Raw genomic sequence first — 15,805 nt, 5'->3', positions numbered from 1 at the left:
TGCCCGTAGAGGACTACCGGTCTTATAAGCCTTTTGTACATGGTACATTTGGTGCGGGCGTGAATCATTTTTGACCGCAGCTTCTTCTGGAGGCCATAGTAGGCCCGACTTCCACTGATGATGCGCCTCCGTATTTCACGGCTAACGTTATTGTCAGCCGTCAGCAAGGATCCAAGGTAGACGAACTCGTCGACCACCTCGAACGTATCCCCGTCCATCGTAACACTGCTACCTAGGCGAGCCCTGTCGCACTCGGCCCCACCAGCTAGCATGCACTTTGTCTTGGCCGCATTCACCACCAGTCCAACTTTTGCTGCCTCGCGTTTCAGGCGGGTGTACAGGTCTGCCACCTTTTCAAATGTTCGGCTGACGATGTCCATATCATCCGCGAAGCAAACAAATTGACTGGATCTCGTAAAAATCGTACCCCGGCTGTTAAGCCCGGCTCTCCGCATAACACCTTCTAGCGCAATATTGAACAACAGGCACGAAAGTCCATCACCTTGTCGTAGTCCCCGGTGGGATCCAAACGAACTGGAGTGTTCGCCTGAAACCTTCACACAATTTTGCACACCTTCCATCGTCGCTCTTATCAGTCTCGTGAGCTTCCCGGGAAAGCTGTTCTCGTCCATGATTTTCCATAGCTCTACGCGGTCGATACTGTCGTATGCCGCCTTGAAATCGATGAAAAGGTGATGCGTTGGGACCTGGTATTCACGACATTTTTGGAGGATTTGCCGTACAGTAAAGATCTGGTCCGTTGTCGATCGTTTACTACGGGTGACAAACGACGGAAGATGATCTGGGATAATACTTTGTAGGCCGCATTTAGAATGGTGATCGCTCGAAAGTTCTCACAATCTAACTTGTCGCCTTTCTTGTAGATGGGGCAGATTACCCCATCCTTCCACTCCTCCGGTAGCTGTTCTGTTTCCCAGATTGTGCCTATCAGCCGGTGCAGACAAATGGCCAGCCTTTCCGGACTCATCTTTATGAGTTCAGCTCCGATACCATCCTTACCAGCAGCTTTATTGTTCTTGAGCTGGTGAATGCCATCCTTAACCTCCCTCAAAGTGGGGGCTGGTTGGTTTCCATCTTCCGCAATACTGACGAAGGCATTTCCTCCGTTGTCCCGTCCTTCATTGCCTGTGCTCTCAGCACCATTCAGGTGCTTGTCGAAGTGCTGCTTCCACCTTTCGATCACCTCACGCTCGTCGGTCAGAATGCTCCCATCCTTATCCTTACACATCTCGGCTCGCGGCACGAAGCCGTTGCGGGATGCGTTGAGCTTCTGATAGAACCTACGCGTTTCTTGAGACCGGCACAGCTGTTCCATCTCCTCGCACTCCGTCTCCTCCAGGCGGCGTTTTTTCTCCCGAAAGAGGCGGGTCTGCTGTTGCCGTTTCCGTTTATAGCGTTCCACGTTCTGCCGGGTCCCTTGCTGCAGCATGACCGCCCGCGCTGCATTCTTCTCCTCCAAAACCTCCTGGCACTCCTCGTCGAACCAATCGTACCGTCGACTCCGTCCCACGTACCCGACGTTGCTCTCAGCTGCATCGTTGATGGCTGCTTTCACTGTTCTCCAGCAGTCCTCAAGAGGGGCTTCGTCCAGCTCACCCTCTTCCGGTAATGCAGCCTCGAGTTGCTGCGCGTATGACATGGAGGGCCGCATCTGCCCTCTGTATAAGAAGGGACACCATGGTGCTCCAATTACCGTAATTATCAAATAAAATATACCATTCAAACGGCAGTCAGCAGTTGATTCCTGTCGTTGTTCTGCAACTCTGGGCCGATTTTGAAAAAAAATCCTTAGTCAGAATTTTGAGTTACGCCCTTTTGAAGTTTATATGATAGAAATCACACGAAATTTGCCACTTTAACTTGTTTAAACAAAGAGATTATAATAAAATTTTGTAGTTTTTATTTTTTATATGGTTAAGAAATTAAAAAATACATTTTTCTGAAATTTTTCTCGACCGACATTTGAAAAGGGCCAATGCTATGTTTAGTTATTACTAATAAGCCAATACACGAAAAATGATATCTACCAAATTAACGCCTGGTAGTGATTTTAGGAAATTGTCCAAAGCATTCGAATTTGTATGAAAAATTCTTGGACAGGATATGCAGATACGCCCTTTTGAAATGTATGGAAAGAATATGGAATATGGTGGATTCTGCTCCTTCAATAATCAACGGTTAGCTAGGTGCATACATTATCATTACCCGGGTAGAGGAGAATAGCAAAAGAATAACAAAATTTACCATTAAAATAGAATGTTTGAATAGCAAAATTTGTTCTTTGTTTGGTTGAAATAAGAGATAAAAGAACAAAAATAATAACTAAGTTTATATGGCATAAAAACTAAATAATATCATATTTTGCCATTGTAATAACAAAATAATAGCAAAAATATAGGCAACCGTAAATAACAAAATATGTTATTATTTAGATATTGATAACAAAATAATAACTAAATAAGCTATTCACGAATAGATCGAAATAATGGCAATTTTAGTTCTTTGACTTTAATATACTAAATTTAGCATGATTGAAAAATAAACTTTTTGCATTCCAGCGAAAAACATTTGTTTATTAAATCTTCAATGAATATCATACGAATTGTAAAATGAGCAATTATAGCAAAATTTGATGTTTGTTTGTTCTTTTTAGTATGTTTGCACAAATAACAAATTTTACCATGATAGTATATTTTGTTATTGATTAGTTATTACATGACTTTCAAGGATAACATACCAATGACAAATTTTGCTATGATTGTATGTTTTGCTATTGATAAGATATTTACGTCATATATTAATAACATAATAATGGTTAAACCAGATATGATTGCAAAATTTGTTCTTATTTTACCATTATTTTGTTATTCACCTCTACCCGGGTACACTTTTTCGGTTGTTCTTATTTCATTCAATTTAGCAAGTTGCATAGAAGGAATGATTCATATATAATGTAACGCAGAATTTTTCAATTTGAGACCCCCTTTCCTCCTCCATTTTACAGCTTTTGTATGAAAAATGTATGAACCGTAACACCGAACCCCCTCGTTACGTAATATTTGAACGATTACACGTACACATTTTGTCTATACTGACAATTCTATTCTAATCTGTTCTATTCTATTCAATTTTACTCTACTTCAATTCATTCTACTCTGATCCACCCTACTTGTTCCTATACATATTTTTACAAATGGACACTATTAATTAACAACTGCGCGCAAAAGATTTGAACGGTTACGCTTTCGATATTTGTACGGCTTTTTAGCGCTCCCAGCTCTGTAAAAAATTGCTATGCACAGATTCTGACTCCTAATGCGTGCTTCTCATGAACATTTGAATTATTATTTCACAGTAATTCCAAATAAGGGTTTCAACTTATGTATGATAGTTTTTATGTATTTTAAGGAACTGAAGCATTTTGCATTAAATGCTTTTCATTTGAGCTGGATCCTTGTTTTAAAGGTAATTTGAACAAGTTTGTCGAGAGCTGGGAAGAGCAAAGTCTGACAAAAACTTCGAAATATCATATCACTAAGTTTCATGTAAAAGACTTCTGCAATGCGACTGGTCGAGGACTAGGCTGACATAATGAGCTGGCGTCGGAGTCTGTGCATAGCGCTATTTCACAGACCTGTCAGCGCTATAAAGTCGAACAAACATCGAAAGTGTACCGTTCAATTCTTTTGAGTGCAGTTGTTGATTACAACATTGGCATTTGTAAAAATATGTATAAGAACAAGTAGAGTGGATCAAAATAGAATAAACTTAAGTAGAATTGAATAAAATAGAACAGATTAGAATAGAAAAGAATTAAATAAAATTTGATAGAATATAGAATTATGTAGATACAGATATGTTATGTTCGAATGTTGCGATCAACTTTGATGTTCAGCTATATTGATGTGTACATATTTCAATTATACTTTGGCCCTTTTATAATGTCAATGTAGACAATATGTGTACGTGTAAATTTTATGCAACTTGCTTAATTTAATGAAATAAGAACAACCGCAAAGGTGTAATGATTTTGTATGTAACTAACCGTTGATTATAGATGAAACGGAATTCTCCATGCAATATTCTTTTCATACACTTCAAAAGGGCGTATCTGCATATCATGTCCAAGAATATTTGGACAATTTCCTAAAATCACTATCGGACGTTAGATTGGTAGATATAATTGTTCGTGTGTTGGTTGATAAGTCCTCAGCATTGGCCCTTTTCAAATGTCAGTCTAGATTTTTTTTAGGAAAATGTGTTTTTCAATATATTAATCCAGATAAAAAATCAAAACTATTTTTTGTATACTATCTTTGTTTAAACAAGTAAAAATGGCATATTTTATGTGATTTCTATCATATAAACTTCAAAAGGGCGTAACTCAAAATTCTGACTAAGGATTTTTTTTCAAAATCGGCCCAGGGGTGCAGAACAACGTCAGGAATCAACTGCTGACTGCCGTTTGAATGGTATATTTTATTTGATAATAACGGTAATTGGAGCACCGTGACACAGATTGGAGTGCGCCAATTACCAAGGAATAACGCTTCTCAATTCGGTGTACAAAATAATGTCGCGTGTTCTGTACAACAGATTGAGACCGCTGGAAGAGTCCTTCGTCGGCAAACACCAAGCAGGTTTTCATGAGGGCCGATCAATGACAGATCAAATGTTTACCTTGCGACAAATCCTTGATAAGTTCCGGGAATACAACTTGCAGACTCACCATATGTTCATTGATTTCAAGGCGGTGTACGATTCAGTAAAGAGAAATGTGGCATGGCAGATAATGGTAGAACACGGTTTTTCGGCGAAATTGATTAGACTGATTCGTGCAACGTTGGATGGATCGAAATCAAGTGTTCGGGTTGCGGATGAGACTTCAACCTGCTGTGTAACCTTAGATGGATTGAAGGCAAGGAGACGCGCTTTTGTTCAAAAATTGCTCTCGAAGGAGCTATTAGGAGAGCGGGCGTGCAAAGAAGCGGTACCATCGTCACCCGGTCGCATATGATCCTGGGTTTAGCGGACGATATCGATATAATCGGAATTGATCGTCGAGCCATAGAAGAGGCAAATTTACCTGGATTGCTACGTAAAGCAATCTAAGCAGTAAGTGGATGCGGGGTGTGCTACACTACGGGGGAGGTAGAAGTGACAGCTGGCGAGTTCGTGTACGTGATTTTTTTTACAACCCCTTAGAAACTAATGGTTGTAATGGTTGTTTGTTTTTATCACACAAGCAAATTTTTTTCGCGCATCAGCCAGCAGTCCTTTTTGCCGAGCAATGAACCTAACATGAGAAGTAAGTTCTTCAAAATAATTATAATGTGGCGTTTTATTACATATATTTTCTTTGAATTTTAGATCACCGATGAAGATTTTCACGTAGACCATTACGAGCAAGCGCACCCCGACAAACGACCGTTCAACTTCCTTATGTGTGGCATAGAGTTCTACTGGAAGGCCCCCTGGGAGACCATTCCCATATACATTTAGACAAGGACAGACGGACGATATCGGTGGAAAATCTGACACAAAACGCCCGGGTTTAGGCATTAAGGCCTACATGAATAGTATTGTAAAAATCTAGTTTGAATGTAACGAGGCATTAATAATAAAAATCCGTTAAAACTTACATGCACTAGTCGAAAGAAAAGGGGATACTCATAGACCAGGTGGACCAGAATTGTATTACCCCAGACACTCTTTGCTGAGCGTTGTCCATGGAAAATTCCAAAAAATGTATGACCCGTAGGCATTGAGCTTGAAAAAAAAATCAATAACTTGAAGTTAATTGAATCAGGCTTCTTGATATTTTTTTTGTGAGCGATTGGAGTCTACCGTCAAACAGTATTTTCAATTCCATGGCAGTCTGTCTTATCATAACAAACTGGCCAGCTGTCATATGTAATTCCAATATGGCGGAATGAGCGATTTCACACATTAAACTACCTCCCTTCTAGATACCTTGGAAGAGGCATTCGTGCCTTTTAAAAGGGAGACAGCGAGGATTGGACTTACCGTCAACACCAGCGAAACTAAGTACATGATCGCTGGTAGACAGTGTGGTTCCAATCGTGATGTTGGTAGTGAAGTAGTGATGGGTCGTGAAAAATTTGAAGTAGTGGAAGAATTTGTGTATCTTGGTACTTTAGTGACGTGCGATAATGATGTTACCCACGTGGTGAAAAGGCGTCATACAGCTGCGAATAGGGCTTTTTACGGGCTCCGTAATCAGCTTAAGTCCCGTAGCCTGTAGACGAAAACAAATTTCGTGCTATATAGGGCACTAATCCTTTCGGTTGCTCTATACGGCCATGAATCCTGGACGTTAAAAGAGGTCGACCGGAGAGCGTTTGGAGTTTTCGAGCGTAAAATGCTGCGAACAATACTCGGCGGTAAACAAGAAAATGGCATCTGGCGGCGTCGCATGAATCATGAGTGGATATTATCAAGCTCATAAAACACGGCGGCTGCGTTGGGCTGGTCACGTGGTACGAATGCCGGAAGAACGACAAGCAAAAACAATCTGCAGTAGAGAACCCGGACGAGGCCGTCGGCTTCGTAGTAGGCCGCACACACGTCGGCTTTTTGCAGTTGAAGAGGATTTAAGGGCACTTGACGTTCAGGGCGACTGGAAGCGATTGACTCTGGACCGAGCCCAGTGGAGAAGAATTATCCATTCAGCGTAGATTCAACGTAGCGGATTGTAGCCCATCAAGTATCAAGTAAGTTCACGTCCAAAACAATGATTTGTCGGACTGCATCGACGACGCAACCATATTGTGCCGCAACAAAAAATATCGTAACTGAACTCCTGGTTCGTTAGTCTTATCGTGACATGTAAGCTTTCCGAGACAGAGTTTTTCCAGTTCGGACAAATAATTGAAAGCAAGAAGATAGTTGAAAATAAGCTCTTTGTTTGGGCAACTTTCAAAGAAATCATCAATTGGAGCTAGTTTTATTGGGAGCATGGTATCAGGTATCAGAAGGCCGGCTCCAGAGGCAAGCGAATTGAGAGCATGTAGCTCCATACCACAATAGGTTCGAACAGCGCCCTAAAAAGGACACTGCATCATTACCACAGCGTGTTAAAAATGTCCTGAAGATTCAGGTTTCTGAAATCAGTTTCACTTAATAAGTGTTAACCAAGTAATTGAAATCGCAATTGAAGATTGGATAGTTACATATCAGGAGATAAGAAGTTCCATAATCGGAATCACAACTATCACACACAAATGTATCAACACACTGAATATTTGCAATGTGATAATTGAGTCGGCAGTGGCCAGCCAAGGTTGTAACCAAGAGACTGCAATTCAGCTTTGACAGATTAGTTAAATACTTAGCAACCTTTGGGATAGTTCAGTAATGTACAATTTTGTTTGACGTCATGACTCAAAATTATTCCAATATTGCTGGTGCTGAGTTGCCGCTCAAGAATTTCTGAAGCTTCACACAGCTCTTCAAAATTGGAATAGCTGCCTGAGAGCCAATGAAGACATGCGATGCTCCATTGCGAGCTAATTCATAAGCCAATTCATTACCAGCAATGGAAGAATAGCAAGGACCCATATAAGTTTTACAGATTCACTGAATTCAGTTCCTCAAATTGAGTTCGACGTGCGATAACAAGCTTAGACCTTGAGTTGGCCGAAGCAAGAGCTTTAAAAGCAGCCTGTCTATCTGACATATTCCAACGAAAACAATCGGATTTTAGATCTTTGCCTTGTCAGTTCGATCGAAGTGGCTCCACCGATTTATCGCGCCCTCGCCCCGTTAGTGAAGTCAACCATCCACCATACCCCTCTTATTATTTCCGTCGAAAACCAATTGATTTGCGAGTTAACTATCGCTCCCAAAGCTGTTCACTATGAGTTCTCAAAAGCCGATTACCACGGTATTGCTAATCTGCTTTCTAGCCTGGATTGGGACACTATTCTTGACGCCGAAGATGTGGATGCAGCAGTGGAAACCTTCTCGAATGTGCTCTCCTACGTTATCGATCGACATGTTCCGAAACAGGTTTTTCAGGACAAAACGCGTATCCCTTGGATGACCAACGAGCTTCGGCGACTAAAAACTTCGAAACGAGCCGCCTTACGACAATACACCAAGCATCGCACTGCCCATAACTGCATATTTGTAACATTCGACAAAAGTAGGCATTGAGTAAATGGAATACCAAGTGTGAATTTTAGGGCAGTATGAAAGGAAACTGAAGTTTCTAAAAATTACCAGGAACTCAAAAGTGCTTATTTGAGGCTGATATTTTGTACAACGCATATCGCATACTAGGTGGATAGTCAAAAAATAATTCCAATAGAAATTTCATTGCTATAACATTACGAGGCTCATTCAAAATCTCAGTGTGACTGTTATGCGGTTATAATTACCAATGTGACAAATCAACTTGGTATTTTTTTCGAATTTTCTAGAACAATCTCACAGATTTCAGTAAGGCGATCGAAAGTATTTATCATTTGATGACTCTCCCCGGTATTAACTCCAATTTGCCAAAAATGTCGAATGTGACTGTTATGCAGTTATGGGCAGCGCACTCCTCAGCTAAAATGCCGGTACCTCAGATTGAACAAGGAGTATAAGCGCGTGAGTCAACGCTCCTACTCACTTTATCAACGTGGAATTCGACGAAAACTGAGAGCTAATCCGAAAGCTTTTAGGAATTTTATGAATGAGCAGCGTAAAAAGTCTGGCTTGCCCTCACCAATGTTATACAACGGCCGATTGGGATCATCAACTCTTCGGTGCCAAATTCGCCGAAGTGTTCTCCACCGAAACGTTGGATGCGGACCAAGTCAACCTTGCCGTCAATGGGCTGCCTATATTTAGTCATTCGCTAAGCACCTTCCATATTGATGAATCGATGATAGCCGATGCTGCTTCCCAACTTAAAACATCATTAAATCCAGGACCTGACGGTGTACCTCCAGCTTTTCTTAAGACAAATATCGATCACTTACTGCACCCTCTTTGTCGGCTGTTCCGATTGTCATTATCATGCGGAACTTTCCCTTCGCTCTGGAAGAAAGTAAATAATTATCGTGGAATAACATCGCTGAGTGCAGTTTCGCAGTTATTCGAACTAGTAGTCATGGGACCACTACTTTCTCACTGCAAACAGTATTTGAGCGATGATCAGCACGGGTTCATCGCTGGGCGCTCTACAAACACCAACTTGTTGTGTCTCACTTCATACGCTACTGAAAGTATGAGCCATCCAGAACGCTTGGGTTTATTTTTCGCTGTGCCAAAAACTTCACCGACGTTCATTGTCTGAAGGAACTTTACACTTCCTTAGTCCGTTCCTCGCTAGAATACTGCTCAACTGTAGCCCATCCTACAGCAACGGCGCAGAATGAATAGAATCCATTCAACGACGTTTCCTTCGATATGCCCTTCGAAGATTACCCTGGAATAATCCTTTTCGTATGCCCAGCTATGAGAGCCGATGTCAGCTGATACGTTTGGAGTCACTTTCATCCAGACGGGATACTGCTAAGGCTCTTCTGATCGCTGATGCACTGGGTAACCGGATCGACTGCCCATCTATATTGGAACAGATAAACGTCAACGTTCAACCTCGGGCTTTGCGTAACAGTGCAATGCTGCGACTGCCCTATCGTAGCACAAACTACGCAATGCATGGAGCTATCAATGGACTCCAACGAACCTTCAATCGCGTTTCGTCACTCTTTGACTACCACTTGTCTCGCGAAGTACTCCGTAGTAGATTCTCAGAATATTTTAGAAGATAGTTGTTTTTAAATGTCTGTTTTTGCTTTAATTTGTTTGTAAATTTTGTTCGCTTTTATTGTTTGATTAGTGACGTTTCATGTACTTATTTTTCATTTTTTTTTTATCATCATTTGGGCAACTCAGCCTGTTGATAAATACTAATAAACATAAATATAAACATATTCCTGGGGGACGGACCTGGTGTAGTGGTTAGAACACACGCCTCTCACGCCGAGGACCTGGGATCGAATCCCATCCCCGAGATAGTCACTGAAAATTTCAGTGACGACTTCCTTCGGAAGGGAAGTACAGCCGTTGGTCCCGAGATGAACTAGCCCAGGATTAAAAATCTCGTTAATAAAGATAGAAAAAAAAAATAAACATATTCCTTTACAAATAGCCAGACGTCAACTCGTCCCGCGAAGGGAGTTGTGAGGAACAAAGTGACAAGCAATTGTGGGATTCTCTCGAAGCAAGGACAGTTGTGTCCCAATTCACCGGAAGTGGAAACATTCAAGTCACTAGGATTTTTAATGGACGGAGAGAATTCATAGCATTTGGTCACAACCAATTCCCAGTTTGTGGAGTATAACAAATGCAAAGTCTGCAAATTTACATTCATATGTTCATATAGATATGTAGCGATGATCAGATAATGATTCATCATCTGATACATGCCAATTCGTCAACTCGTGACTGATTCTGTTCAAGCAGAACATTATGTCTAACACTTCTTCTCTAGCAGATACCATGAAGGTTGGGCGATTCCCTAAAATAAGTAATCCAAGATTTGAACTACTTAAGCATTCCATCAGACTGGAGCTTCTCAAATTGATATCTGATCTGCTCCTGATGATGTGATGAGTATCAACATCACTGCCCACAATCAGCAGAAGGCCTTTTCATAGGTAGAGAACGACAACTCGTTTGAAATCATACATTGGGGATGGTTCATCATGTGGTAAATATACCACAAAACGAAAGACGTATTTCCTATTGAGGCCACCAACAGAAATATCAATTGTGACAGCACATACATCTCTGATTGTTAACTCAGAAATGAGTGTAGCAACGTCAGCGCTATTTACGAGCACGCATGCACGAGGTATGGCACGCGAGTTTGCCATTTCATGTTTCTGAAAGTAACAAAAACTGGGTCCACAAGGTTACCTAGATAAAAGTTCACAAAAGTAAGGTTTTTGCGCCATTTGAACTGTACCATTTGCATGAGTCTACAAAGATTGATCGTTGCTGATATTTTATGCTGAAGATTGGTCTAAAAAGACCAGCAGTGAAAAAAACAGATCGGTATCTCTTAAAAGTCGCCAAAGGCGAAAAGCACAGACTACACTGTGTAATACGCATAATGCGAAACCATAGAGGTGAAAATTTGGTGAAAACTAAATTACAACGTTTTAATAATCCCTCGCTTATTTAGCCTCAGGCTTGAGACTGAAGAAGGGCAACCGATTATCTATTATATAGAAACACAAGGTCACCTGCACCATTTTTTTTCCTTTGTCGGGTGTTGAATCACTGCGTCGAATTAATTTGAACTATTGTGATATCCCCTTTTACTGTATGTAAAGTACATACATCATCCAGTGACATGTATGCCACTAAATGATCTATGTACTTCTGAGCTCATGAACACCTTATTATTGAGAAATAATGGTCCTAAGCTGCAGTGTGAGAATTCCCCCAGTCTGGTGCAAATAATAAAGCCTATAACATTGCGGGGGGTTGCGATCCTTATATCGGCAGGCTCTAAGAAGGGCTTACCAAATATCCTGGACCTACGATGGATTTGTGCACTGCAATAGCAGATGAGGTGTTCTGATGTTTCTCGCTCATCGTCACAGAAGCGACAGTTGGAGTTTTGAACAACACCGATCTTTTGTAAATGGTATCTGCTGGGGCAGTGTATAAACTGAGATCCCTTTCGCTAAGACCTTATAGTTGTTGGGTTTTCTTTGGGTTTATATTTACAAGCCTTTTTGACTGACTCGTATTAGGAGATGCATCCCAGTTTGATGAGGTCTGGCTAACCAGCCAGTTGTTCAGTAGCATTTTTACAAAACTGTCTGATATTCCGAAAAATGGCTCGGGGCCAGTGAACCTATTAGCGGATCCGTTTCCGGCCAGCTCATCAGCAATTTCGTTTCCATCTAGACCCGCATGCCCTGGGATCCAATATAGGTTAACTCGATTGCAGACAGCTAGTTTTTTCAAAGCTAGAATGCATTCCCACACTAGTTTTGAGTTACACGTGTAAGTGTTAAGCGCCTGAAGAGCCGCTTGGCTGTCGGAGAGAATACATATACTTGCGTGTCTGTATTTCCTCTTCAGGCATAGTAACGCACATTCTCACCTGCACCATTGCTCCGGGTAGAACAGGAAGGGTATAATACTGTAGAGGGCGCCCGAGTACTCCACAGGCTCCGTTTGCGGTTAGGTTTTATTTAGACCACCCTAACCATTCACTCTTAGGCACGGTAAGCTTAAAGCCGCATGAATTAGGGGTCACCTGTTAGGTGGATTTTTACCACCGGAACAGGCAGTCCGTAGTGTTAATTCTTAGCCAATTGAAACAACCGCTACCGACACTACACGGCTATCTAGGCTACCTAGTCTATCTAGGCTATCTAGTCGTACCCGCAAACATGACGACGGATTAGGTGAGAATACTTATTGTGGTCCATTTTCGTAAGGAGCGGATGGCGTTTAAACTGAAACTGATCAGAAGAATATAAATCTTATGCTTTGCGAAAAACGTTATTTCTATTCCCACACTGTGCCGAACTAACTACCAATTGTATATTATGTGTTTCTCCCTCTGAAATATATATGTTTTGTCTGCATTCATCGTTAGGGCAGTTCATATTTATCTGTTTAATCGTACACTTTAGGTTAATTATTAAAACTTCAAGTCTGACAGACTTTCAGTTCACTTCAATTACCTTATTCTTCTTCTCCTTATTTTCATTACGTCCCCACTGGGATAGAATATGCTTCTCAGCCTAGTGTTCAATGAGCGCTTCCACATTTCTTTGTCCGAGTTGCCATTTTTGCTTTCGTATATCGTGTGCAGTGTTGTAAGCAATGTTGCTGAACAACGATCGGAAACGCGAGGCACGATGAATTTTCGTAGGCATCAAAACAGAATCTGCGAATAAACACAAACAACCGTTCGGGCGCTTCATTCGTTCGCATTGGCGTAGCTAGGATTTTTTTCTGGAGGGGGCCTAGGGGGGCCTAGCAAATAATTGTTTTCCAGAGGTAATGTTGGTCGCAATAATCACGATTTTCACAAATTTCGTAGTTTTAACAGATTTGTATTGGTTTTATTTATTTGTTGTTTTGTGTCATTTTGCGGCACATTAGTGATTTTAATTATTGCTACCAAAAATAGTTATTCTTTTTGTAATCCAGTCAAAAATCCTTCAAGATTTCTAGCAAAAAAAAAACTCACAAAGAATGTCCTTGGTGCAGGGCTGGTAGCAAGTCACTTTTTTCGACCTGGTCACTATTTGCAACAAAAAGTCACTAAAGTCACTTTTTTCAGAAAAAAAAGGTCACTTAAATCACTATTTTCGTGATCTGTTAATAATGCAATTTAAATCTTGATCAACTTCTTAAACACAGAGCAAGTTTTAGGAATTTGTTATTACAAGGACAATTATAGTGTGATTTGGAAATCGAAGTGTCGAGAGAGTTTGTTATTCCTAACTAATTTTATGGAAGAATTCAGGAGGATATTTTGTGGACATTTCCAAGATTCTAGCAACATTTAGGAAACTACTTTGGGCTTAATTGATTTGTTGAAATATTTGAATAAATTTTGGCGGCGACCAGGAACAATACCTGACAGACTTGCTGAATGAATTATTAGTGAACTTTCTTCAGTGATCTGCGGACAAGAAGGGATCTTAACCTGCCTTTTGAAAGAACCTCATCAAAACTCCACCGCAAGATAACTCAGAAACGCTTAGAAACAACAACCAAAAAATTCAAAGTTTGTCAAGAACTCGTTCGCGAATAATAATTTCAGAAATTACATTAAAAATTTCAACAGCTTATTTGTTGGAATTTTTAATGTAATTTATACATCAATCAATGGAAAGGAGTCACCCTTAATACTGTTTTCTTCCACGGTTCTGGTCAACTTTTTCAACCTGTTCATGAATTTCAGCAACAAAGCATGCATCTCATAAATAGTGATTTTATTAAAATGACGACGGTTCCAATCGTTTACAGTTTGCTTCATAATCCAAGTATTGCATACTAGTCATTTTCAGGGTCGTAAACTAGATAAAACCTGACGTTACAAATCATTTTTGTATAATTTATTTATTGAAATGTTTAGTTAAAATGTGTTGTGTATATTTATCTTATTTATTTTATCTCGAGTTCGTCAAAAATCAATTGTGTTGTGGAGTTACTGTTCATGTGTATGTTTATATTTCACAGAAATTCTGCTACAAAATTAGCTTTATTTATTTTTTTGCTTGTTTTTTAATTTCGGGCTTAGAATATTCTGGAATTGATCCACGACTTTTTGAGTTGGGAGCTCTGTATTTTAGTTTCTAGTAAGGATTATTCACTTAACTTGAATTACGAACTAAATAAAACCTAAAGTTTGTCTATAGTGAATTCAGTAAATTTCAGTTGTTTGTTGTCTGTAATCAAAATTTTTCTCTCGATGTAATCCACAGATTTGTTAAAAATGCTCCAAACAATTTGTTTTGTTCTTCAACTTTAAAATCTTCAATGAATTTTGGATTATAAGTTCCGAACAGGAATTTCGCCTAAAATTCTATCAAGAGTTTGTTTTCCGGAGTTCATATGTTTGAGTTTTACGACTTTTCTACCGACTCAAATTATAAATTTTAAATAGTAACCTACACCAAGCTAATATTCGTCTCGTGAAAAGTGAGAAGTGAAATATTCATCTAATTAATATGCGCCATCTATTTGACCAATTATGGCAATCAAGTATTATCCTGTTTTGAAATATTTCATATTACTGCAGTTCTCTAGAACTTTGAGATCAATATCAACGTAGAACGTATTTTCATTTCTAGTCATTTTTATGACTAATACTTGTAGTTTTGAAATCACTTTTCAGTCACTATTCAGTCACTTTTTTGACAATTTTGGTCACTAAAGTCACTATTATTTTGCCATCTGACTGCTACCAGCACTGTTGGTGATACTTCCATGAACTTTTCAGGTATTAAACCATGTACTTCGAAGAGAATCCTCTGAGAATTCATACGGGAATTTCTTTCTGAATTATTTCCGTACTTTTTAGTGCTTTCTCCAAGAACTCCTTTTCACGGAGTTCGTCCTCGGGAAATTATTCCCAGACTTTTAATCTCACCAGAAAATTTTTCAAAGAATTTTAATCGAATACCTTAAAAGATCTCTTAAAGAACTCCGCCAGAGAATGTATTAAAAACTACTTTAATCATTCCTCCTGGAAGGCCCTCTACGTACTTATTACATATACATTTTAATTGTTAGTTTAAAGTATCCTCCAGCTGTTCATTAATAATTTGTTAGGGATTCTAAGATATTACTGAAGATTGCTCCAAAAAATAGTACGAAAAATTCTAGGAGTCTCACCAAACATGTCTTCAACATCACCAAGCAAGGATTCATTCAACGGAAAGTTTGCCAATAGTATTTCCAACTTTGCTTTTGAAGCTCTCTTAAAGTTTACCTACAGGATTATTGGAAAAAATCGCAGCAAAAATTATCAACACTGCAAAAAATTAAATGACTTCCAGATGTTACTGTAAGGATTCCTCTTAATATAAAAAAAGAATAATAAGCAATTAAAAAGAATTCAATTGGAAAAATGTAACAAGATTGATGTTTACAAGTTCCGTAGTGCTATTTTTTAGATTTCTCTAAAATCAATGAGCAACATCTCACATTCCTTCAAAACTCTCTCAAAATATTTATTTTTTTTTTAATGCCCGTCTAAGATATGTTTGAAGAATTCAAACATTCC

The sequence above is a fragment of the Aedes aegypti genome, chromosome 3, assembly GCF_002204515.2.
Source record: "Aedes aegypti strain LVP_AGWG chromosome 3, AaegL5.0 Primary Assembly, whole genome shotgun sequence".
NCBI classification, from domain to species: Eukaryota; Metazoa; Arthropoda; class Insecta; order Diptera; family Culicidae; genus Aedes; species Aedes aegypti.
The sequence above is the reverse complement of the archived record's forward strand: the minus strand, read 5'-3'. Positions refer to the sequence as shown.